This window comes from Lissotriton vulgaris, chromosome 6 (genome assembly GCF_964263255.1).
Source record: "Lissotriton vulgaris chromosome 6, aLisVul1.2, whole genome shotgun sequence".
In the NCBI taxonomy this organism is placed as follows: Eukaryota; Metazoa; Chordata; class Amphibia; order Caudata; family Salamandridae; genus Lissotriton; species Lissotriton vulgaris.
Window position 1 is genome coordinate 910,255,918 of NC_141694.1, and position 24,831 is coordinate 910,280,748.

Genomic DNA, 24,831 nt, shown 5'->3' on the forward strand with positions numbered 1-24,831 from the left:
TAACAATGTTACCACTGCCAGTGTTAAGAGGCATCGGTAAAACCAATAGGTCTTGCTTATGCAAGGTTTATTGGCTTTGTCAATGGCTATTTTGTTTTCCATGTTGTACAAAAACATGGCTGCTCTGCATTGTACAGTATGTATAGTATAGTATGTTATGTTTTGTTATGGTATGGTCTGCCATTGTAAACTATGATAAGGTATGGCATGGCCTGGGATTTTATGGTATGGCCTGTGGTTGTATAATATAGTATAGTATAGTATAGTATAGTATAGTATAGTATAGTATAGTATGGTATGGTATGGTATGGTATGGTACGCCTGTCACTGTATAGTATGGTATTGCCTGTCGTATACTATGGTATGCCCTATCATTGGATGGCCTGTCAGAATAGTATGGAATGCTATAGTATTGCCTGTTATTGTATGTTATGCTATGGTATGGCCTGTAGTTGTATATTATATTATACTATGGTATGGTGTATATATGATATGGGCTGTTATTATATGGTATGAGGTGGGATGGCCTCGTTGTATGGTAGGTCATTGTATCATATTATAAGTGATGGCCTGTTATTGTATAGTATAGTATGATATGGCCGGTCATTATACACTGTGGTACAGTATGCCCTGTCCTGTCTTTGAACGATATGGTATGGCATGGTAATGGAGAGAGAGAGAGGTCAAAACCCATAGGGACAGTGAGTAAGAGGTAGGAGGGCAAAGGCATGTGGGCAGATGGTGAGAGGGAGGGAGTGGGTAAAAACAACCAGGATGGAGCAAGAGAGGGCAACACAAAGGAATATGCCAATAATACAACTATAAAAACAAAAGTAAAAAGATTTAAGGGCCACATGCACTCTGAAAATAAACTTTCTCAACTAGGATATAGCTTGGTAGAAGCAACAAAGAAGCAGCAGCTATGGCTAGAGGAGTCAAAAGCCACAGGGACGGAATGTGTGAGGGAGGAGGCAAAGGCAACCCGGTTGGACGGAAGAAGTTGTGGGCGGGCAAAGGCAAACAGAAAAGGTGAGTGGGTGAAAGGGCATGGGAGAAGGCAACATGGACAGACCATGTTGCAGACCAAGAAAAGAGCACAACAAGAAGGAATCTCATCTGCAATACAGCTAAAAACTATGAGTCAGAAAAATGTAAACAACACACTGCCTTTTTTTGTTTAAAAGGGGAGGCGGGTCGCTTGGCTCCACTCTGCTAGCCTTGATATGCCCTGGGGACCCTATTCCACAGGGCCAATTATTCAAATTATGGTCGGGAGGTGTGACGTACAGCCTGCCTCGTCGAGACTCATTAGGCTGTTGGGTCCTATCCACTCATGTCTTTTTTGCATTAAAGGGGAAAGGGGCCAAATGGCCCACCCTCCCCGAATCTTGATAGGTGCTGGGCACACTAACCTTTAGGGCCACTCATTATAATTAAGGGGAAGGAGGCACAGGGCCCCCCTCCTTCGGCCAATTTTAGCCTCGGGCAGCCTATTCCCTGGGGCCGGGCATTATTTTTAGGGGAGGGGATACCCAGCCCCTCCCAATCTGTCCCCACCAAGGGCACCCACCATGCTCTCTTTGTGGTCCGCGTTGGAGCCCCAAGGCCCCTGCAGCCCCATCTGGCTTCCCATATCTTGTGAGCCGGCACTGCTTCTGCCTGCAGTGAGCAGCTACTAATGCTGCTCCCTTCAGGCAGGAGCAATCTTTAGATCAGTTTCTCTGCCTGCATCAATAAGGGCAGGAAAACAGATCTAAAGTTCACTCCTAAACAGAAAGGAGCATTTTTTAAGCTCCTGCCAGCTGGGAGTGTACTTGGGGTGTGCTTCCATTTGGCGGGAGATTAAAAAATGCTCCGACTGTCATGTCATTTAGGATAGTCCTGTTATGTATACCCCATTTTACATCCATTTTCCCCATCCACACGACAACTATTCTAAACAGGTGACCTTTTAACTAGTAGCTTGTACCAGTATCTTCGACACCAGGCTCATCCTGTACCTGATGTACATAAACATGTCCTCAGGCACGGTATAATTATTCTGTATAAGGGTCACCACTTTTTTCAACCTTGGCCAACAACCTGCTGTGCATGATCATATGTGTTTGGAAAAACATTCATGATTGTTTTCAAAACATATCGATTCTGGAAGAAACCCCGGAGTGACCACTTTAGTATAAAAGACCCTCACTCCTCCCATCAAATTAGAGGTGAATTCCTTCCAAGCTGACACGGGGTCCTGCCTGCTGAATCTTCGACACACAGCGGTCTGACATCCCTTGCGGGCTATCATCCTCGAACAAGACACGGGGTCCTTCATTCTCAACCATCCAGGTGAGGGGGTTGGTTCTTCCCTATGGGTTGCTTGACTACCACATATATACATATACATGCTACATATACAGCTCTAGGCTAGGTACATTTAGGCAAATTACTTAGGGCGCGCATTTTATAAATATGCAAGTGCTACTGTTTTTATCTGAACTACTTATGTTCATCATATTACCACCATGATCGAAATGTATCTACTATTTACTATATTGGTACTAACAATCTCTTTTTTATGCTTCTTCCTCCTGATTGTCGCAGCACATATGTTTTACACAAGGCTGTCGCTGGACCAATAAATACTTATTTAAACGTCCTAACAACATCTTTTGCATTTTCTGAGTTCAAGCAAGCATGAGTAGCTGAGCGAAACGTACTGTACGGTTTTCAACGATCCCTGAGGAATCAGGTTTGTCATGTTCAGTGATTGCCAGAAACTACCGACACCACTGTAGAATACATGTGAGGAAGGGAGGGGAGGGGGGGGGGGGAGTAGAGACTTAATCTAACCGCACATTTCTCACCTCGTGAGCTTCTCCAGCTGCCAGACAGGAAGGAGAGAATTTTGATAGCAATTCCCTCACATGTCGGTAGGTGGCTTCATGCAACTCCGCATCAGAGCCATCCTGCCCGAATGTGACATCGAGTCCACCATATCTGCGCCCCCTCCATGTGCGGACATTAGTTTATTACCGATCCCTGACAACTACATTTGATAGGGAGCTCATGGGAATCAGATTATGCTAATGTGTGAGGATCTCTAGAATGGCTCTTATTATTGGACGGTGTGAGTTCATTTCACGGAATGGGGAGGAAGGAGGGTCGATTACTAATCTGCAGTTGTCTCTTCCAGAAAAGGCGCTTACAAAAGTAGGTAAAATGTTCTTCTGATAAAGGATTCGAACTGCAGATTCTTCACCTTGTGCCCCTGCAAAAAAACCTGGCTGCCCAGGTAATAGTTCTTCGTGAATGTGTGTAAGGAAGCCCAAACAGCAGGCAGGCACACGTCTAAGACTGGCACACTGTGCACCAATGCAGTGGTAGACGTCTCGCTCTGGTAGAGGAAACGGGCAAGCTTTCTGGTTATTGATTTTTGGCTAGCCCATAACCGATCTTAATACATAAAACAATCTATCAAATTATGATTTTCTATGCACCCCTTTCTACTTTTCCCTACCGGAAATACGCACAAGTTACTTACCTTCGGTAACGATATATCTGTAAGAAACAGTAGTTAGTGTTAGATTCCTTACCTTAGAATATCCCTAGATCCGGAAAGTTTTGCGTGGCAGTACCCCTGCGCGTCGATAGGCGTCGTCTGCGGCTCTGGGTCAGTCGTCGGCATCGTGGTCGCCGGGATGACATTGTCGGAGTTCTTAGAAGCTGCCTCGCGCACTGACGTCAGTTCTTGTCCATAGCTTTCCCCGCCAGAAACGCAGAGCCATGACAGAGACAGACACTGGTGCCATGAAACTAGGGCCCTGAAAGGGATGACCTTAAGCCTAGATATCGGTTTGCAGAACGGGGAGGATGGGTGGGGCGGTTAGGAATCTAACACTAACTACTGTTTCTTACAGATATATCGTTACTGAAGGTAAGTAACTTGTGCATCTGAAAGAAACAGGTTAGTGATAGATTCCTTACCTTAGAATAGATACCCCAGCAATACCAACCCCGGTGGTGGGTCTGCGAACCAATATCACACCAGAAAGTCCTGGAGAACGGAACGGCCGAAAAAGCCATCTCTCCGGACTTGGCTGTCCAGGCAGTAGTGTCTAGCAAACGTGTGCAGCGAGGCCCACGTAGCTGCCTGACAAATGTCCTGCAAGGGGACTCCCCGACCCAGAGCTGTAGTAGCCCGAGTGGAATGGGCCATCAGCCCAACAAGGGGCTCCTTTTTAGCCAAGGAGTAACAGACCTTGACGCACAACACGACTCACCAAGAGATGGTCCGTTTGTGCACCACCCGTCCCTTCTTCGCGCCCACGTAACCAACAAAGAGCTGGTTGTCCACCCGGAACTGGCTTGTGTGATCAAGGTAGAAGGAGAGCGCACGTTTTTGGTCCAGACGGTGGAGCCTCTCTTCCTCTTTCGAGGGATGCGGAGGGGGAAAGAAGGTGGGCAAGGTGACTAACTGCCCGATGTGAAAGGCCATTACCACCTTGGGCAGGAAAGAAGGACGCGTTCTTTAAACAACCTTGTCCGGATGGACAGAAAGGAAAGGAGGCTTAGAAGATAGAGCCTGGAGCTCACTCACTCTCCTGGCAGAGGTGATGGCAACCAGGAATGCAGTCTTGAGAGTCAGAAGACGAAGAGCACAATTGTGAAGTGGCTCGAAAGGAGCGCACATAAGATAGCTTAGATTAAGGTTCAAATCCCACTGAGGCATCACGAAAGGAACAGGAGGAAACGTGTGCGTGATGCCCTTCAAGAATCTATTTACAACAGGGGACTTGAAAAGAGAAGGCTGATCAGAAAGCCTCAAGAAGGCAGAAATGGCAGAGAGGTAGCCCTTAAGCGTGCCCAGAGCAGAGCCCTGCTGGGCAAGAGAAAGAAGGAAGCGCAGAACCTCTGAAAGGGGGGCAGAGAGTGGATCCACAGCCTTTGCTGTGCAACATGCCACAAATTTGTTCCACCTGCAGGCGTAAACCGATTTTGTGGAGGGACGCCTGGCTGCCATAATCCCATCACAGACTTCGGGAGGCAAGTCAAAGGCCTCAACTGCCGCCGCTCAATCTCCACGCATGGAGGTGGAGGCTGGACAGGTTCGGGTGGAGGACCGTCAACTGCTGCTGCGACAGAAGGCCCTCCTGAAGAGGCAGACGAATCGGGGGATCGACTGACATGCTGAGTAGCTCGGGATACCAGTATCTTCGTGCCAAGTCCGGAGCCACAAGGATGACTTGGGTCCGGTCGAGCCTGATCTTCTTCAGCACTCTGGGCAGAAGTGGCATAGGCAGAAAGGCTACAACAGACCGCAGCTCCACTCGCGTCGAAAAGCGTCTCAGAGCAAATGCCGCCTTAGAAATTCAAACGCGCAGAACTAATGACATTGCGCATTCTCTTCGGTGACAAATAGATCTAACCAAGGCACTCCCCACTGCTGAAAGAGGCCTTGCGCCACGTCAGAGTTCAGACGCCATTCGTGATCCATCATGCACCGGCGGCTGAGTTTGTCCGCCCTGGCGTTCAGGGAACCTGCCAGATGTTGAACCACCAGGGTGATGCCCTGGTGTTCCAGCCATGTCCAGAGGCTCAGAGTCTCCTGACAAAGGGCTCACGACTCCACCCCGCCTTGTTTGTTGCAGTACCACATGGTGGTGGTGTTGTCCGTGAACACCTGCACTACACTTCCCTGGACAGAGGGAAGGAATGCCTTCAGTGCAAGCCGGATCGCCCGCAGCTCCAGACGGTTGATGTGGCGCCGGGACTCGGCTGGAGACCAGAGGCCTCTGATCTCCCTCTCCCCTATGTGCCCCCCCCCCATCCCAGGAGGGACGCATCCGTTACCACTACGTGCTCCGGTTGGGGTAGGGAGAGAGATCTGCCGCTGACCCAATCGCGGTTTGTGAGCCACCACTGCAACAGTCTTGCAGTGCTCTCCGAGATCCGGACGTGGTCGGACAGATTGCCCTGATGCTGTGCCCACTGAAACTTCAGGTCCCAATGCAGAGCCCGCATCCGCCACCTGGCGTGATGCACCAGAAGGATGCAGGAGGCCATCAGCCCCAGGAGCCGCAACTCGGGATAAAGGCTGAAAGATCGGAATCAGAGCCTGTATATCCCGAATCCGCTGTTCGGGGGGATAAACCCGAAACTGCGCTGAGTCCAGAACCGCTCCGATGAAAAGGAGCTTCTGAGAGGGGCACAGGTGTGACTTTGGCACGTTGATGGAGAACCCCAGCGAGTGCAGGAGGTCGGCAGTAGTCTGGAGGTGGGAGACGACTGCCTGGGGCGAGCCCGCCTACAACCACCAATCGTCGAGATAGGGGAAGACAGAAACCCTTAATCTGCGCAGATGAGCTGCTACAACCGCCATCACTTTCGTGAACACCGTGGGGCGCTGGTAAAGCTGAATGGGAGCACAGTAAACTGAAAGTTCTCGTGGCCTACCGTGAACTGCCGGTAACGCCTGTGGGCCGGCAGGACGGGGATATGGAAATATGCGTCCTGCAAGTCCAACGCTACCATCCAGACTTCTGGGTCCAGGGCAGCTAGGACCTGAGCCAAAGTCAGCATCTTGAACTTCTCCTTCCGGAGAAAGCCGTTGACGCTCCGTAGGTCCAAGATAGGGCGTAGGCCTACTTTGCCCTTCTTGGGTACCAGAAAATTGTGGGAATAGCAACCACGTCCTACTTCTGGTCCAGGAACGAGCTTGACGGCCCCCTTGGCCAAGAGGGCCTTAACTTCGTCCTGGAGACATTCGGTGGTACTGCGGTGGCATGGCTGGAGGGGTCGCCTTGAAGGGGAGGAAGTAGCCCCTCTGGACGATTTGCAGCACCCACCTGTCCGAAGTGATGGAGCGCCAGTGAAGGAGGTGATGGCGAACCCTGCCCCCCACTGGCGTCGAATGGGCCTGAAAATTCGGACTAGGAGGATTTTGAGGCAGATGCTGCGGGGGCGGGTGTGGACTGACCTTGCCAGTGTCTCCGGGCACCGCCACGGCGGTTACCACGTCTATGACCGCGTTGAGGTTGGTTCTGCGGCGTGTGGCTAGCTGGACGTGAGGGGGCGCCCCATCCTTGGCCACGAAAGGCGTAAGTTTGCTGGCGTTGGCCGAGGCCCAAGGACTTGGCCATAGTCTGGAGTCCTTGAAACGCTCCAGCGTACTGTCCGCCTTGTCGCTAAAGAGGCGACGGCCATCAAAGGGCATGTCCATAAATGAGGCTTGGACATCGCCCGAAAAATTGGCGGACCTCAGCCAGGCGTGGCGGCGAACCGCCACCGTCGCAATCGCCCTGCCTAGCGAGTCCGTGGTATCCAGTCCACACCGAATGGAGTAGCGTGCTGCATCCCTTCCCTCTGCAAGGGCTTGGGTAAGCTTTGCCTTGACCTCCGCCGGGCACTGCGGCAGCACTTCCGCAACCGTATCCCACAGGGAGTGGGAGTAATGGCTCAAAAGGCAGGCGGTGTTAACAGATCGCAACCCCCAAACTCAGTGAGGAGAACAGTTTCTTGCCGAACTGGTCGTACCTTTTGGATTCCCGATCCGGAGGGGCAGTCAGGAATGCGGTCTGGGAGGCTGAGGCCAGGATCACCAGGCTCTCAGGGGTGGGGTGAACGGACAGGAAACTGGGGTCGCCCGGAGCCGGGCACTGGAGTCGGGCCAAGTTCCGATCTACAGGGAGGCCTGTAGAGGGCTTGGACGAGGTGCCCAACAGAACGTCAGTGAGGGATTTGTTGAAAGGCAGGAGAGGCTCCGAGGACCTTGCCTGCGGTTTGAGCACCTCAGTGAGGAAGTTAGTCTTCACAGCCACGACTGGGAGCTCAAGAGCCAAGGCCTTGGCTGCCCTAGTCAACACCACACTGTAAGCAACCCCCTCCTCCGTAGCCACGATAGGAGGGGGAGACAAATCCAGTGTCTGGTGAAGTGTCCAGACCACTGGCCTCCACCAGTTCTTCTGACCAGTCCTGGCTCACTGGTACTGCAGTGCCAGATGGTCCTCAGACCCCTCCCAGTCCCCCTCGTCGTCCATCTCCTGATAGGAATAAATGAAGGAGCCGGGTCATCGGTGAAGGGCTCACCGATCGGCGTTGAAGACGGCGCCGGGCGGTGCCAGCCCGACGCCGGATCCAGACCGGGGCTGAGACCGGGGACAACGTCGTCTAGGGACGGAGTCGGGGCGACACCCTTGGTGAAGGCGCTAGCGGAGGGGTCGTAAGGTCGACCGGCGTCGTCACAGATCCATGCCTGGATCCTGAGGAACACTGCGGCGTCGGGACCGGAGTCGTCTACGGCGCTGGGGTCGAAACACCCGTCAGCGCCGAGGCCGGAGCCGCCGGCTCGCTTGGGCTCCCAGACAGACCCACGGGGGCCCGAAGGAGCCTCGGCGGGACCCGACAGAGGGAAGTGCGACCTCATGGCCGTGAGGAAAGCGCTGATCTCCTCCGGTGTCGCGTGCAACCCATGGACCGGCGGGTGTGGAGCTGGATGTCGGCGCTTGCGGCTCCGGCGGAGCCGCGTGGGTGGTGTCGCCCGAATCCCCGGCCACGTCGAGCGAGCTTCGGGAGTAGTCAGAAGAGCGATGTCGCTTCTTCGACTTCTTGTGCCTCGACTTACCTGAGGACTTGGAGCCCGACGAGTGGTGTTGACTCGCCGAGCTGTGATGACTGTGGCCCCGCGACTGGTTCCTCGACCTCCTCCTGGACCGGGACCTCGAGCAGCGCGGGGCAGACTGCTGGATCTCGAGGTGCTTAAGGGACCGCTCCCGCCTAGCCTTCGACGTCAAGGCCCAGCAGTCGGGGCACGACTTGTCATTGTGGTCTGCCCCAAGGCGATAAAGGCACCGACGGTGGGGGTAGGTAAACGACATCATGCGGTTACAGTCGTTGCAGGGTTTGAACCCGGGCATCCCTATCGGCACCGCAGTAGAGAATCGACTCGAGGTGATCCAAAAGAAATCGAAAAAGTTACTCAAAAAGTGACTAGGAGTACTGTTCTTCCTGGATCTGCGCTTGCTGGCGCGGAAAAAAAATAACTGACGTCAGCGCGCAAGGGCAGCGTCTAAGTACTCCAACGACGTCATCCCGGCGACCACGACACAGACGACGGACGCAGAGCCGCAGACCACGCCTACCGACGCGCAGGGGATCTGCTACGCAAAACTTTCCGGATCCAATCTGACACCTGGGGATATTCTAAGGTAAGGAATCTAACACTAACCTGTTTCTTTCAGATACACAAATATTTGATTGCCTAATAGATGGTCTCTGGTCTGATCAATGTAAAAACAGAGGCCCCTCCTTGGTTCAAAATGGTAGAGTCAGAAGGAGCACAGGCAGACAGTAAGGTGATGGATTTGCCCATGTGAAATGGTGTCACTACCTTCGGCAGGAATGTCAAGTTCGTCCAGAAGCCTAATTTGTTAGAGAATAATAATGTAAATTGCTTTCGGGCAGACAGGGCCTGCAAAGGGAAGGGGGTAGGGGGGGGGGGGGGGGGGGGGTTGTACCAGGCAACAAACTTCTCCCAGTATCCTGCGTTTACAGTTTTGGCCTAGATGAGGACAACCACTTCAGAAGGGAGATCAAGAGCCATCACCTGTCACTGTTCAATCTCCATGCATGAAGGTGCAGGATGTGCTACCTCACTATACAGGGCTCAGCCCTGCTGCAACAGGAGGTCTATGAAGATGCAGTCCAATCAAACGACAAATGCTTAACGCCAGAAGATCTGGTACGGCATTCTCATTGCCTAGTCTAGAGCCACCAGGATGATTTGAGCCAGGATTCTCTTGATCTTTTCAGTACTCTGGGCAGGAGAGGTAAAGGCGAGAAGGCATACAGAAGTCCAGAGCCCCAGCCCAGACTGAAGGAGTCTCTGACTGCGGATTGCCTTGGGAACTCCAATGTGCAAATGTTTGGACACTGTGTTCTCTGCAGTGGTGAATATTTTGAGCCCAGGTACTCCCCATAGCTAGAAAATGTCACATACCACCTCCTAGTGTAAATGGCATTTGTGATCCACTAGGCAATGCCAGTGAGTTGGGCTGCACAGGTGATAAAGATCTTGCTAGGTGCTAGGCTATCAGGGAAATCTCCTGAGCGTTCGGACACTTCCAAAGAAGTACAGCCTTCTGGCACAGAATTTCACAAAAACACATGGCTGTTGTGTTGCCAATGTAAACCTTACCCGCTCACCCTTGACGATTGGGCGCATTCAATGCCAAGGGCATCGCTTGCAAATCCAACGGGCTGATCTGAAGCGAGTCTCTACTGGAGACAAGGTCCTCTGATCTCTATGTCTCTCAGGTGGCCTCCCCTAACAAGTATTGATATATCTGTGACAACTGTTAGCTATGGATGGGGTAGGAAGAGGGATCCTATCTCTAACTGCTGGTCTATTTGAAGTCTACAAGTACTTCGGAAGCAAGGTAGACAGCCCCCCCCCCCCGCCCCACAGGCATGCAACAGTAGACTCACTAAGGCCATACGGGGCTGAGATTTCAAGATACAAAAGTACATCAATTATCCAAATGACTAAAAATGATTTCTTTTGGCGCCTACTTGGCCTTAGTCCAGGCCATCCAATGATGGCTGTAAGAGCAGATTTAGCAATCCATAAAATCAGGGATAACATCCCCATACAACCTGTGCTATACTGGGCATTCCTTAAGTAAACCCAGACCTTTCAGTCAATTTGAAAGCTTTTCTTCATTTATGAAGAATAATTCCTATGAATTTCTACCTTGGCTGAAAGATGTTTACAAAACACTCATTGAAATTAGCTGTCAGGATTTATGGACACATTCGGCAATAAAGACGTAATTGTGAGCATTTGTGCAGAGGTGCAGATCACTGAAAGGAGGTGTCCTGCTGAAAGAGTTCAGCTTAATAAAGAACAAGTTACTTACCTTCGGTAACGATATATCTGTAAGAAACATAGGTTAATTATAAATTCCTTACCGTAGAATTATCCCAGGCGTCAAGACTGGATACAGAAAGGTTTTCGTCAGCAGTACCTCTGCGCGCCGGAAGGTGGCATTGGTCGGCTTCGTGTCCGTCATTGGCGTCGTGGGTGCCGGGATGATGTCACGGTAGCTAATTAGACACTGCCTTCGCGCGCTGACGTGGACCCTGAAAGAATGTCCTTAACACTAGAAATCCGTTCGCAGAACGGGGAGGATGGGTGAGGCGGTAAGGAATCTTTAACTAGCCTATGTTTCTTATAGATATGTCGTTACCGAAGGTAAGTAACTTGTTCATCTGAAAGAAACAGTAAGATATAGATTCCTTACCTTAGAATAGATACCCCAGCAATACCAACCCCGGAGGTGGGTCTGCGAACCAAGATAACACCAGAAAGTCCTGGAGAACAGAATGGCCAAAGAATCTGTCTCTCCGGACTCGACTGTCCAGGCAGTAGTGTTTGGTGAGTGTGTGCAGCGATCCCCACGTAGCTGCCTGACAGATTTCATTCAGAGAAACTCCTCGTCTCAAAACAGTAGTGGCTGCCGTCGCCCTGGTGGAATGGGCGTGTAGCCCCACTGGAGGCTCCTTTTTAGCTAAAGAATAGCAGGCTTCAATACACAAAACAACCCGTCTAGAGATTGTCCGCTTGTGTATGGCCCGACCTTTCTTGGTGCCCATGTAGCCCACAAAGAGTTGGTCATTCACCCGAAACGGTTTTGTGCGATCCAGATAGAAGGAAAGTGCACGTTTTAGGTCCAGACGGTGGAGCCTCTCTTACTCTTTTGAAGGATGCAGAGGCAGAAAGAAGGTGGGCAAAGTGATGATTTGCCGGATGTGAAAGGAAGTGATCACCTTGGGAAGAAAGGATGGACGAGTTTGTAGGACAACTTTGTCCAGATGTACAACTAGGAAAGGAGGATTGAATGAAAGAGCATGGAGCTCACTCACTCTTCTGGCAGATGTGATGGCAACCAGGAATGCAGTTTTAAGAATTAAAAGTCTTAGAGGACAGTTGTGAAGTGGCTCAAAGGGAGCGCACATCAAGTAGGTCAAGACCAGATTCAAGTCCAACTGAGGCATACCGATGGGAATAGGAGGAAAGAAATGAGTTATGCCTTTCAAGAAACGATTAACATCCGGGAACTTAAAAAGAGAAGACTGATCTGGAAGCCGAAGGAAGGCAGAGATGACTGAGATAGCCCTTGATAGTGCCTAGAGCAGAGCCCTGCTGGGCTAAAGAACGAAGAAACAAGAAAACCTCAGAATAAGGGGCAGAAATGTGATCCACAGCCTTTGCCGTGCACTATGCCACAAACTTGTTCCACCGGCAGGCATATACCATCTTATTGGAGGGACGCCTGGCTGCCAAGAATACATCACAAACTTCGGGAGGCAGGTCAAAAGACGTCAACTGCTGCTGCTCAATCTTCGCGCAAGGAGGTGGAGGCTGGACGGGTTCGGTGGAGGACCATACCCTGTTGCTGCAACAGAAGACCCTCCCGCAGAGGCAGACGGGTCGGAGAATCAATGGCCATGTTGAGCAGCTCGGGATACAAGACTCTTCGTGCCCAATCAGGAGCAACAAGGATGACTTGGGCCCGGTCGCGCCTGATCTTCTTCAGCACTCCGGGCAGAAGTGATATAGGTGGAAAGGCATACAACAAACCGCAACTGCACTCGCAATGAAAGGTGTAGCGCCTTGGAAATTCCAACGTGCAGAATTGCTGACATTGCGCCTTCTCTTCAGTAGCGAAAAGATCTAACCAAGGTTCTTCCCACTGTCAAAAAAGACCTTGTACCACCTCCGAGTGAAAACACCATTCGTGATCCATCATGCACCTGCGGCTAGTTCGTCCGCCCTAGCATAAAGGGAACCTGCCAGGTGTTGAACCACCAGGGATATGCCCTGATGTTCCAGCCATGTCCAGAGGCGGAGGGCCTTCTGACATAAGGTTCATGACCCCACCCAGGCCTGTTTGTTGCAGTACCACATGGCAGTGGTGTTGTCCATGAACACCTGCACTACTCTTCCCCAGACAGAGGGAAGTAAAGCTTTGAGTGCAAGACGAATCGCCCTGAGCTCCAGAAGGTTGGTGTGGAGCTCGGACTCCGCCGGAGACCAGAGGCCTCTAATCTCCGCCTCTCCCATGTGGCCGCACCATCCCAGAAGGGATGCGTCTGTCACCACTGTGTGCTCTGGTTGGGGAAGGCGAGAGGGATCTGCCATTGACCTAATCCTGGTTCATGAGCCACCACTGCAACTGTCGAGGCGTGCCCTCCGAGATCTGGACGCAATTGAACAGATTCCCCTGATTTTGCACCCATTAAAACTTCAGGTCCCACTTCAGAGCCCTCATATGCCACCTGGCATATTCGACCATCATGATGCAGGGGGCCATGAGGCGCAGCAGCCTCAGGGTCATCCTGACCGAAACCCGAGATAGAGGCTGAAAGATCGGAATCATAGATCGAATATCCCGGACTCGCTGTTCGGGAGGATAAACCTGAAACCGCGTTGGGTCCAGAACTGCTCCGAGGAAGAGGAGCTTCTGAGAGGGAATCAGGTGCGACTTTGGCACATTGATGGAGAACCCCAGCGAATGCAGGAGGTCGGTGGTAGTCTGGAGGTGGGAAATGACTGCATGAGGCGAGCCCGCCTTCAACAGCCAGTCGTCGAGATAGGGAAAGACTGAAACCCCCGATCTGCGACCACTGCCATCACTTTCGTGAACACCCGAGGGGTGCTGGTATGGCCAAAGGGGACCACAGTAAACTGAAAATGCTCATGGCCTACCCTGAACCGCAGGTAACGCCGGTGGGCTGGCAGGACAGGGATTTGAAAATGAGCATCCTGCAAGCCCAACGATACCATCCAGTCTCCAGGGTCGAGGGCAGCCAAGACCTGAGCGAGCGTCAACATTTTGAACTTCTCCTTCCGGATGAGGTGGTTGACGTTCCTGAGATCCAAGATAGGACGCAGGCCCTTGTCCTTCTTGGGTACCAGAAAGTAGTGGGATTAACAACCACAACCTACTTCTGGGGCAGGAAAGCGCTAGATGGCTCCCTTGGCAAAGAGATTCGAAACGTCCTGTTGGAGAAGGCCCAGGTGATCCTCAGACATGCGGTGGTATGAGGTGGCATAGCTGTAGGGGTAGCCTCGAAGGAGAGGGAGTAGCCCCTTCGGACTATTTGCAAAACCCACCTGTCTGACGTGATGGTGCACCAGTGGGGAGGTGATGCTAGATGCTCCCACCCACTGGGGTTTGATGGGCCTGGACTAGGAGGCTGCTACAGAGGGGTGTTGGTGGACTGGCCCACCCGCTGGCCCCCTGAACCACGGTGGTGGTTCCCACGTCACCGGACGCACGAAATTTGGGAAACTTGCAACGGCATGTGGCTCTGGGCGGGACGTAGTGGGGCACCCCTTCCGTAGCCACGAAAGAGGCGAAAAGCAGACTGCGCTGGGCGGCTGGAGAAGCCCAAGGACTTGGTCGTAGCCCGTGAGTCCTTGAAACGCTCTACAGTATTCTCAGCTTTGTCCCCAAAAATGCGACTACCATCACAGGACATGTCCATGAGGGTGTTCTGGACATCCCCCGAAAAGCCAGTCACTCTCATCCAGGTGTAGCGACGAGGGGCTACAGACATGGAAATTGTCCTGCCTAGAGAGTCGCCGTTATCAGCCCACAAGTGATGGTGAACTTTGCTGCATCCCTCCCGGCGACAACAGCCTGGGAGAGCACTATCCGAGCCTCCTCTGGACACTAAGGCAGCACCTGCACAACCGTGTCCCACACAGAGTGGGAATAACGGCCCAATAGACATGCAGTGTGTACCGACCGCAGTACCAAGCTGGCGAAAGAGAAAGTCTTCTTCCCAAGAAGATCCAGCTTCTTGGATTCCCTTTCCAGTGGAGCTGTAGGGAATGCGCTCTTGGAAGTGGAAGCTTGGACCAACAACCCTTCTGGGGTGGGGTGGCGGGAGAGGAAAGTGTGGTCGCCTGGAGCCGGGTGGGGGAGTCGGGCAATCATCCTATCCACTGGAGAATCCGTGTTGGGCCTGGACCATGTGCCCAAAAAGACGTCAGTAAGGGCCTCATAAACAGCATCAGGGGCTCCGAAGAGATCGCAGGTGGAAGAAGCACCTGTCAATAAGTTAGTCCTGAACGCCAGCGTAGGAAGCTCGAGGTTCAGAGCCTCGGCCGACCTACGCAACACCACTGCGTATGGTGCTCCCTCCTCCATAGCCACGGTGGGAGGAGACAACATGCCACGGTCAGGGGAGGTGTCAAGACCACTTGCATCCCCCAGTTCCACTCTTCAGTCCTGTTCAGATTCTAGATCAGTGGTTCCCAAACTTTTTCGACCTGTGGCTTCCCATATCTATTGTCAGTTGTCCGCGGCTCCCCATTATGTCATTTTATTTCACGGGTGGCGGGGATGTAAGCCTGGCCTCTGGAGTACTTCCATTTTTCTCCTCTTTTGTCTGGTGGTTGGTCACTTGCTTACCAGACAGAGGTTACTCACATATCTATACTGTACAGTATAGATATGTGAGTAAACTCAGCCTCTGTTCTCTTTTAGCTAACCATACTTCACATTAGCCAAATTGATAAAAGTCTGTGCCATAAAATAAAGACTTAATGAGAATGTTTATGCTTGTAGGGATATTTTATTTTAATCCATAGGACCACTTTTAGCACCAACATGTTGAACGTGGTGTCAAAATAATGAAGTAATACTATCACAAAATGTGCCACATTCTGTTGCATAATTTGGTGGTCCCCTGCCACAGAATACCAGTGGCCCTGGTTATATCCTCAGGTAAGAGGTCATATAGGCCTCTCACGAAGTCGAAACAATGGTACACATGTTGCACTAGTTTAAGTATGAATGTTACATAAAGGTAGTGGAGTAGCTTTAGGTGCCTTGTTGTCCCGGACTCAGTTGCTGTTTGTAGTTTTTGAAACCCTCATTATTTCAAACAGTAAGGGCTATTGTTGCTGCCTTCATCCTACCTCGAAATGACATGTAATTATCTTGTACTTTATACAACCTGATGTGGCCACTGAGCCTTCCTGCTGCTTATTAATGACTGCAGTGCACGGTTCTGGTATTACCACAAAGGTGTGTCACAACACATAATACTCACAATTACTAAATTATCAAAAGAGATACAACTTCACCTGAGTTTCTGAAAAACTTTGCACTTTTGTCCCAGGATGCTACTTTTTCTGCCCTGCCCAGCCTGTGACTGAAATACTGCTTAAAATAGGGAGGAGTCCGTGCCTAAATAACCCTCCCCTGAGCGTGGATTTGGCCCAGAGACATCGGACCTCATAACAAAAGTGAGGTTGCACTGCCCTCTGGTGGCCCAGGGCAACCACTGCAAGCCTGACCACACGGATCAGTGTTAATTCAGATGCACATACGTGCCATACTATTTGTTACTGAATCCCAAACTGTGTGTTCATCTGTCTGGCAAGTTTTCACGGCGCACCAGGGAGCCGCGGCGCACCGTTTGGGAACCGCTGTTCTAGATGATCAGTCAAAGGGTCACCTGAATCGTCCCAGTCCTCCTCCTCATCCTCAGGTTGCCAATCTGGCTAAAAAGGAACCCCAGGAGTGAACAGGGGCACAAAAACCCCTCTCGGTGCTGGATGCAGAGTCGGGCGATGCCAGTCCGGCTCCACATCAGGATGGAGGCCGGGGGGCACATCCGGAGTCAGTTGCGGTGCCGGAGGAAGCGGCGCTGGTGGAGGTGTAAAAAGGTCAACCGGCACCATTCCGGATCCAGGCCTGGATCCACGGGGGCTTGCGGCGCCAGAGCAGACGGCAGAGAAGGCCTAGGCCCCCCAACCGAGTCCACGGGGCCTGAAGGCACACCAGCGAGTTCGGACTGCCCAAAGATGGTGTGAATGGCCTCGTAAAATTTACTAAGCTGAGCAGGAGTCGCTCCTGGTCCCGGGAACAGAGGGAAGCCCGGAGTCAACTCTTTGGGTTCCGCGTGCGGGAGGGGCACCGCCTGCATCCTAAGACGCGTCAGTCGGTTGACGAGGCAAAGTTGAAGAGCGATAATTCTTCTTAGGCAACTTCTTGTGCTTCGATTTACCCGGCCCAGAGTGCGAAGACTTCGATGACTTGGACGAGTGGGGATAGCTCCGCGACTGGTCCCTCGCGACCAGGACCTCGAACAGCGCATAAACGCACGCACGTTGCCATTGACCAAGAAGCAGGAACTTTGAAACGCGTTGGGCCTTTATTTTATTTGGACATTGAAATGCTGGTTTACTAGGAATAAAAAAGGCTGCCACAAATGACAGGATTCGTCTGTCCTTGAGTGCGTCCTTGCAGGGGGGCATCTTGTTTGACAATATATATATATATATATCTCTGCCACTCCACTCCACAAGCAGGATGCAGGCGCTCTCTCCTCACGAAAAGAAACGTGGAGCACAGACCCAGGTAAGTGTAAAAGATAGTTGGTTTATTGAGCTGTTACTCAGTCGGCCATTACGCGTTTCGGTACTGACGTACCTTGATCACATGACACAGTATATGGTCACCTGGTTTCTTATATACCAACATTAACATTTTTTCTTTCTTTTTTGTGATGCAATTTTAAAGTGACAGTGCTCCTTTTTACAAAGCTGTGCAAATAACGCTGTACTGCTGCCATATTTTATATTATCTGGCTCATTGACAAGCTGAAATTCATTTGCATGTACAATTATACATTTAAATATTAGCTTTTCTTGTTTTCTTGTGCAAATCAGCATTTGTGATTGTGCAAATTATGCAAATTAATATTTCGGTATAAATACCACAAAAGATACCCCTAGATAAAATATGTACACATCTAAGCAAGATTTACATATGGTCTTGTGCAAAATTCGCAATACAGTACAATTCATCACGGTATAAATACCATAGAGCATCTAAGGGATATGTTATATATCACCTAGATCTTGGATGTTATAAATATATAAATAAATAAATATATATACATTTGTTAAAAACCATTTTCCCTCACAAGCTCTAATTTTTTATTCTAGATATATCATTGTCGGTTTCAATACCAGAAGTGCACGAACGCATTCGCGAATTTACTCTTTTCTGTATATGTTTGTCACATATTTGCGGTATCTTTGGGTTTTTTGGGGGCCAGATGTATGTTTTTGGCAGCTTATAGCGTGATCTAAAAATCCTACTCAGAAGCCTCTGATAAGGATAGGTGTTTGGTGAAAAAGAAAAGAAAAGTGAACTCACATTGTTAATGTGCAAACCCTGATGATGAAAAAAAGGAAACTTATATATAATGTTGCAACCAACAACCAATATTTTGTACTATTATGATTGTTATTAAAACAGTTGCAATTAAAAAATCTTTTTTTGTTATTTTTCCATTTTTTATTATTATTGAGGCCATTTCTTTCTGATTACACTTATATTTATTGTGAGATTACACCGGTTTTCATTATATTTCTATATTATATGTGTATAGGTAGTTCTCTTCTATCGCTTCAGAATTACTCATCCTTCAGATTATTGATGTTACATAATCTTTGACTATTTTTATAGGCCAGTGTATAAGTCTTCTGTTAAATTTAGCCCATAAGGATGTTTGGAATCTAGCTTCAATATATAGCTAGTTTCCAATTTTCTTAGTTTTTCATCCCGGTCCCCCCCTCTCTTACTTGGGGGGTATGGTGTCAATTAGATAGTATTGGAGTAATCTGACATCTCCCTGGTGTTTCTCATTAAAATGACGGGCAATTGGGTAGGTTGGATCTTTATTCTTGATTGCACGTATGTGTTGCAATATTCTTTTGTGTCCCTGTAGTTTCGTACTTCCCACATATTTTAACTTACAGGGACACTCGAGGATATAGACCACGTATTCAGTTTTGCACGTTAGCATGTGTTTGATTTGTTGGTCACCTTTCCCTAATGCTAAGGCAAAACTCTTTTTATTCACTCCATTTAGGCAAGCTTTACAAGTTTGACATTTGTAAAATCCTTTCCTCTGGTTAAACCAGTTCTTTTTAGGGATTTCTACCGGATTGTTTACTACTAGACGGTCTCTCATATTTGGCGCTCTGCTGTGGGTGACCGTTGGCTTTTTTGGTAAATGTGGCCCTAATACTGGGTCATTTTTTACCAATGGCCAGTTCTTCTGAATGATAAGTCTAATTTCTCTGTGTTGTTTATTGTAGCTTACAATCATTCTGAACTCATCTTTTTGTATAGATGTTTTTAGTACTTCTGTGTTTGCCTTGGCTAGTGCTGTTTTTAGGAGTGAAGTTCTGTCTACCTCGTTGCTTTTATTTATTGCATTTTCAATGCATACTCTAGAATATCCACGTTCTAAGAATCTGATTTTACTTGATTCTTGTGCTTTTAATAGTTCTTGCGGTGTGCTACATATACGTTTAATCCGTAACATTTCTCCGTACGGAATGCTTTCTACTAGATGTCTTGGGTGGTGGCTGGTCGCATGTAAAATGGAGTTTACCGCTGTCGGCTTTCTATGCATTTTTGTCTCCAAATTGCCATTTTCTATATAAACCTCAACATCTAGAAATGTCACTTTAGTAGGGCTAATATCTGCAGTAAAGTTCAAGTTGATGTCGTTTTGGTTAAGTTTATCAATGAATACTTCAGCTTCCATTTTCGTGCCTTTCCATATAACAAACAAATCATCGATATACCTCCACCAACATTTCACATGGTCATTTAGTGTGTTGTTAAAATTTCTATGGAGGGCCAGTTCCTCCCACCACCCCATATGCAGACAGGCGTAGCTAGGGGAGAAACTGGCCCCCATAGCTACGCCTCTTATTTGTTGGTATAACATATGCTGGAAAAGAAAAATGTTGTTATGCAAACAGAACTCCATCATGTCTAGCAGCATTCTACTGTGTTCAACATATACTGCATCTCTTTGTTTAAGATAGAATTCTGTTGCCCGCATGCCATCTCTATGACTAATACTCGTGTATAACGAGGTAATGTCCATAGTTATCAACAGGAAATCTGATTGCCATTTTAGGTCCTTGATTTTGGCCAAAAAGTCCCCTGTGTCCCTCAAATATGAGGGTAGTCTCTGGACGTGTTCTTGTAAGAAGTGGTCGATATATTGGGACATGTGTTCCGTTAGGCTGTTAATTGCGGAGATGATTGGTCGCCCGGGCGGGTTTGATTGATTCTTATGAAGTTTAGGTATGAAATATAACACTGGAGTTGTTGGAGTGTTATTTTTCAAAAATAAGAATTCTTCCTTGTTTATCAGACCCTTGCTCTTCCAGGCTAGTAATTTCGCATATAGTTTCTCATTTGTCAATTTTAGTATGTTTTGATCACATCTGCGGTAACAGTCTTGGTCCATTAATTGTTTTTGGGCTTCTAGTAAATAATCTGATTTTTTCCAAATTACTAGGTTGCCCCCCTTGTCAGCATTTCGTATCACCACTTGTCTATTCTTGGATAGCTTGCTCATTACTTGTTTATATCTTGTTTCCAACTTTCTTTTCTTTCTGTTTTTTGGTTTGTTTATAGCCATGTTTAGTTCTTTGAGTTCTTTCGTGATTTGTTCATACTAGATGTCTATTCCATCTCTAGGCATAATTGGGACAAATTTTGACCGAGGTTTGAAATTGGTAGTGCATATTTCAACTCTTGGCGCAGTTTCCATTTCAATTTGTGGTTCATTGCTTTGTGTTTGAGTTGATTCCATTTCTGCCAATTCATCAATGAATAATCTTTCTTGGGTATTAAATATTTGGTCTGTTTCATCCTGACCACTTAACAATGGTATGTCAGATATTGATTTGTCTTTATCACCTTTCAGCAAATGGTGTTTTCGCAGTTTTAATTTTCTAATGCCTTTGTAAATATCCATTCGCGTTGATGCGTAGTCGAAGGTGCTCTCAGGGGCAAAGGACAGTCCCAGGGGTAAAAGTTGTAGTTCAGCCGTGTTTAAGGTTATATCTGAAAGATTTGTAACCGTTATGTTGTTTGTGGTTGTCATTATATTTGGAGGTTTTACTTTCGATTCCACCTGCGAGTTTGATATCTCCTTGTCGGCTCTCCTTTTCCTTGCCCGTCTCCTTTCTCTGCGTTTGCGGGTTGGGTTTTTGATTTTCCTGGTGGTTTTGTTGTTTGGCGTTATGTGTTGACGCTGCTAGCCAACTTTACTTTTTGGGTTTCAACATCTCAGGACTCCCTTGGGGCTCCGGGGGATAGTCCTGCTGACTAAATATATAGTATTTAGGAGTTTATGCCCAAAAGCACATTTTGCACTTTCACCTTTTTTTTAGCACTTTGCTTTTAAATGGCAGACAGCACCATTTTGTAGCAACCTTTGCACTTAATACATCTTTGTAGCAATATCGCGCATTTGCACATGAGTCTAGTTTACAAGCATTACTTTGCACAGTTCTACTAGGAGGTTTCCATTGATGCGTATTTATATGGTACTTATACCTCGCATTTAGGTTATGTGCATCCATGGATTTTTTTGCCTCCCCTCTTTTTGTAATGTGGTATTGAATATTTATTGTTTTATCCTGCAATATTTATTTATATTTTAAATGTAACTTTTTAGATATTAATTCCACATTTGAAATGAATTACAATGAACTACTAACTCATTGTTCAGTATGTATTCCATGTCTATTTTGTCATGTGACTAGGGTTGAATTTCATACAGGTGCTTTGTTTCGGCCTAAAGTGTTTGATCACTGCTACTATTTATTGATTTGCTGGTTAGTAGCGCGTTATGCGAACAAGACAGTTGTTTCGGTCGAAATGCGTCATGCTGGGGCACTGGCCAGGATAGACTGGTTGCTGGAGTCATGAATTTTAAATAAAGAACAGCATTTCTTCATCAATTTCGTCCCTTGAGTGGTCCGTACCTGTTTGTACGCTGCGTAGGACTGGTGACATTTGGGATTGGTTTATATTATATATATATATTATATATATATATATATATATATATATATATATATATATATATATATATATATATATATATATATATCCAAGAAATCCACGTTCGATTTCCACAAAGGTGAGGCGTCCTCCCACACCTTAGAAAGACGCAGACACGGTCCAAGTTTGTGCAGATCAATTTATTACGAGCAGGCACATCGCATGACGTTTCGGCTCCGGGGAGCCTTGTTCACATGACAGTGTCATTATTCATGAGCCGTTCTTTTAAAGAAGCAGCCATTGATTGAAAAAAAGTTTGTGATCACATGCTCTGTTTGGAAATAGACATGGAAGAAATATTTTCCGCTATGACTTGCATGACAGAATATCTTATTTGTATATTTGATGGCAAATCTGAAGCACAATTAACTCTTGATATCATGGTAAAATACTTTTTGGTATGTAGTGGTTAAAAATTATTTGAATTTGATAATTCTAGGTCAAATACAAAAATATATAAATCACTCTATAATAGATAATTGCCTCATAACACTTCCAAATACAAAAATAAAATAAATACTATTATAATACATCCATATTTATACCTGTTTTTACATATTTTTACATATTTTTACATCTTTACATATTTACATTATTAACAATAAGGTGCTTGTGCTACACGACTTTAGGCCTAATTAAACTTTCTGCACTTTATGCAAAAATGAATACCTTTATGATAATCATCAGTCGATAGATTGTACCATCAGAAGTGCAAATCAAAGCAAGCTTATAATGTAAACGTAACCGTGTTTTAATCCTGAGGCAATTCAATGAATTCAATCTTCATTACCCACCGAATAATCATTAATTAACCATTAAATCAATTTCTAAAACATTTATTTACTCCCATGTCAACAATAAAGTGCAAGTAAAGTGCAAAACAAATCAGAACAAATTATCTGAATTAGATCAGCCCCAGGATTAAGGACCTGTTAGCTGAATTATTCAGATAATTTGTATTTGTAGTGAATACTATTTTTGTTATTTATAATTTGCTATTTTTTATCCATTTTTGAACTTTTTTTCTTTTCTTATTTTATTGTTTGTCTTTCTGTTTTGTAGCAGCTACAGTTTCATCCCGCAGTACCTGATTGACTGATGTAGGGCGCTATCTGTTGTCCTATGTATGTAATTAGGATAAATTTCTGCCCCAGCCCAGATATTTCCCATATAACCATAGGGGCGCGATGTAATATCCCAGGTGTCAGAGTGTTGAATTATTCATAGTAGACATGTATACAAATATATATATATATATATATATATATATATATATATAGATATATATATATAGATATATATAGATATATACACACACACATATATATATATTCCTTTCACTCGCTCTCAGCTCCCACTTCGATCAGGAACAACGAGCATGGACCCAGGTATATTGTGCAATATTATCTCTGTTTATTGCCAGTTTGCCACAATGCGTTTCGGGCAATCCCGCCCTTGATCACATTATATATATATATATATATATATATATATATATATATATATATATATATATACACACATATATACACATATATACATACTTATGACGGCGGAACAGCACTCCAAACATGGATAACTCAGAGGCCAGAGGGATTGCAGGATAGACAGCTCGCTTTATTCACAGGTAAAACAGTGGCGGCGAATGCATTTCGGCTCAAGCGGCCTTCCTCAGCGCCAATCATCATCTTCCTGTTTCAAATATTCTCCAGCATGTGAGTCCCCTCCCCCTTTAAGCAATCGGCTCACCCTCAGTAGTCCTTGACAGTTTCTGAACCACAACACCCAGAATGCACTATGACGGCTGATCCTGGTGGGTGGCGTAGGGGAGTAGGGTGCGCGGTAGGCTTGTGCTGGATACATACTTATATATATATATATATACTACAACACCCACAAGTCAATACACTCAACAGAGCAGCCCATCGAAGGGTAAAATTTTTCCTTGTGTGTGTATGGGTCAGAACAGCACGAAAGACTGTCAAAGCCTCTGATGAAGTGCGGCAGCACAGAAACGCATCAGGCATGCATAACTCGACACGAAAGCTGTTATTTGCACCAGCATGCCGGTTCCGTTCTTACCCTTTAAAAGCCTGGTGCTAGGGTGCTAGCGGATGTCTGAGTCAGTCTTTGTGTATATATATATATATATATATATATGCCGTAACTCAGCAGCAAGTCACATTCGTACGAGGCGAGGTCAGTTGCTGGAAAATTACTTTTTAATTGCATGCAGGAAGAAAACCATGTTTTGACTAGACAGTTGAGTATTTTTCGAGGCAGATTCCATCTTAAGAGTGAGGTGTAAATACATTCTATTAAAAAAAAGTGATAAAGGACATTGCATAAACAGTGAAAAAAGACTCTGAACCTTCAAAGAGTTAAAATAATGTCCTCTGATGCCATAAAACATTTGTTCAGAACAATACAAGTAATTCCAGTATTTATTGTCACTATGGGCTCCCTTAACATGAATAAAGGGGTTTGTTTTTGTTAAATGGAACCCGTGAATGCAATACATTGTTTTCAGTCATCGGGGCACCTTGATTCATGAATTAAAATTCGTCTTCTTTCACTTTTTTATTAAATATGTCCTTTATCTTTTGTTTGAAATTTGTATATACAAGCCACTCCCCCCCTCCCCCACCCCCTATCCCCCCCCCCGCGGATTCAGAAAAACAATCCTGAGGTTTAAATCTTTTTTTATGGAATTGGGAATTCATCCTAAGTACAGATCAAGGAGGAAAGAGTTGCAGTGTCACATATTTTCAAATCCATTGGTCAGGAAATACATAATATGGTAGTGTAAATCGACTTCCACTTCAGATGGGCTTTCTAATCTTTGTGCTTCATAAGAAAGACCATGGTAAAGAAAAAA

At 47.1% G+C, this 24,831-nt stretch overlaps 1 protein-coding gene across 6 annotated transcripts in view; it reads right to left on the bottom strand.

Annotated features, from left to right (window-relative positions):
• Window positions 1–24,831, bottom strand: part of BIRC6 (baculoviral IAP repeat containing 6) — a 2,386,688-nt gene that overhangs the window by 1,707,622 nt on the left and 654,235 nt on the right. The window lies entirely within an intron of this gene.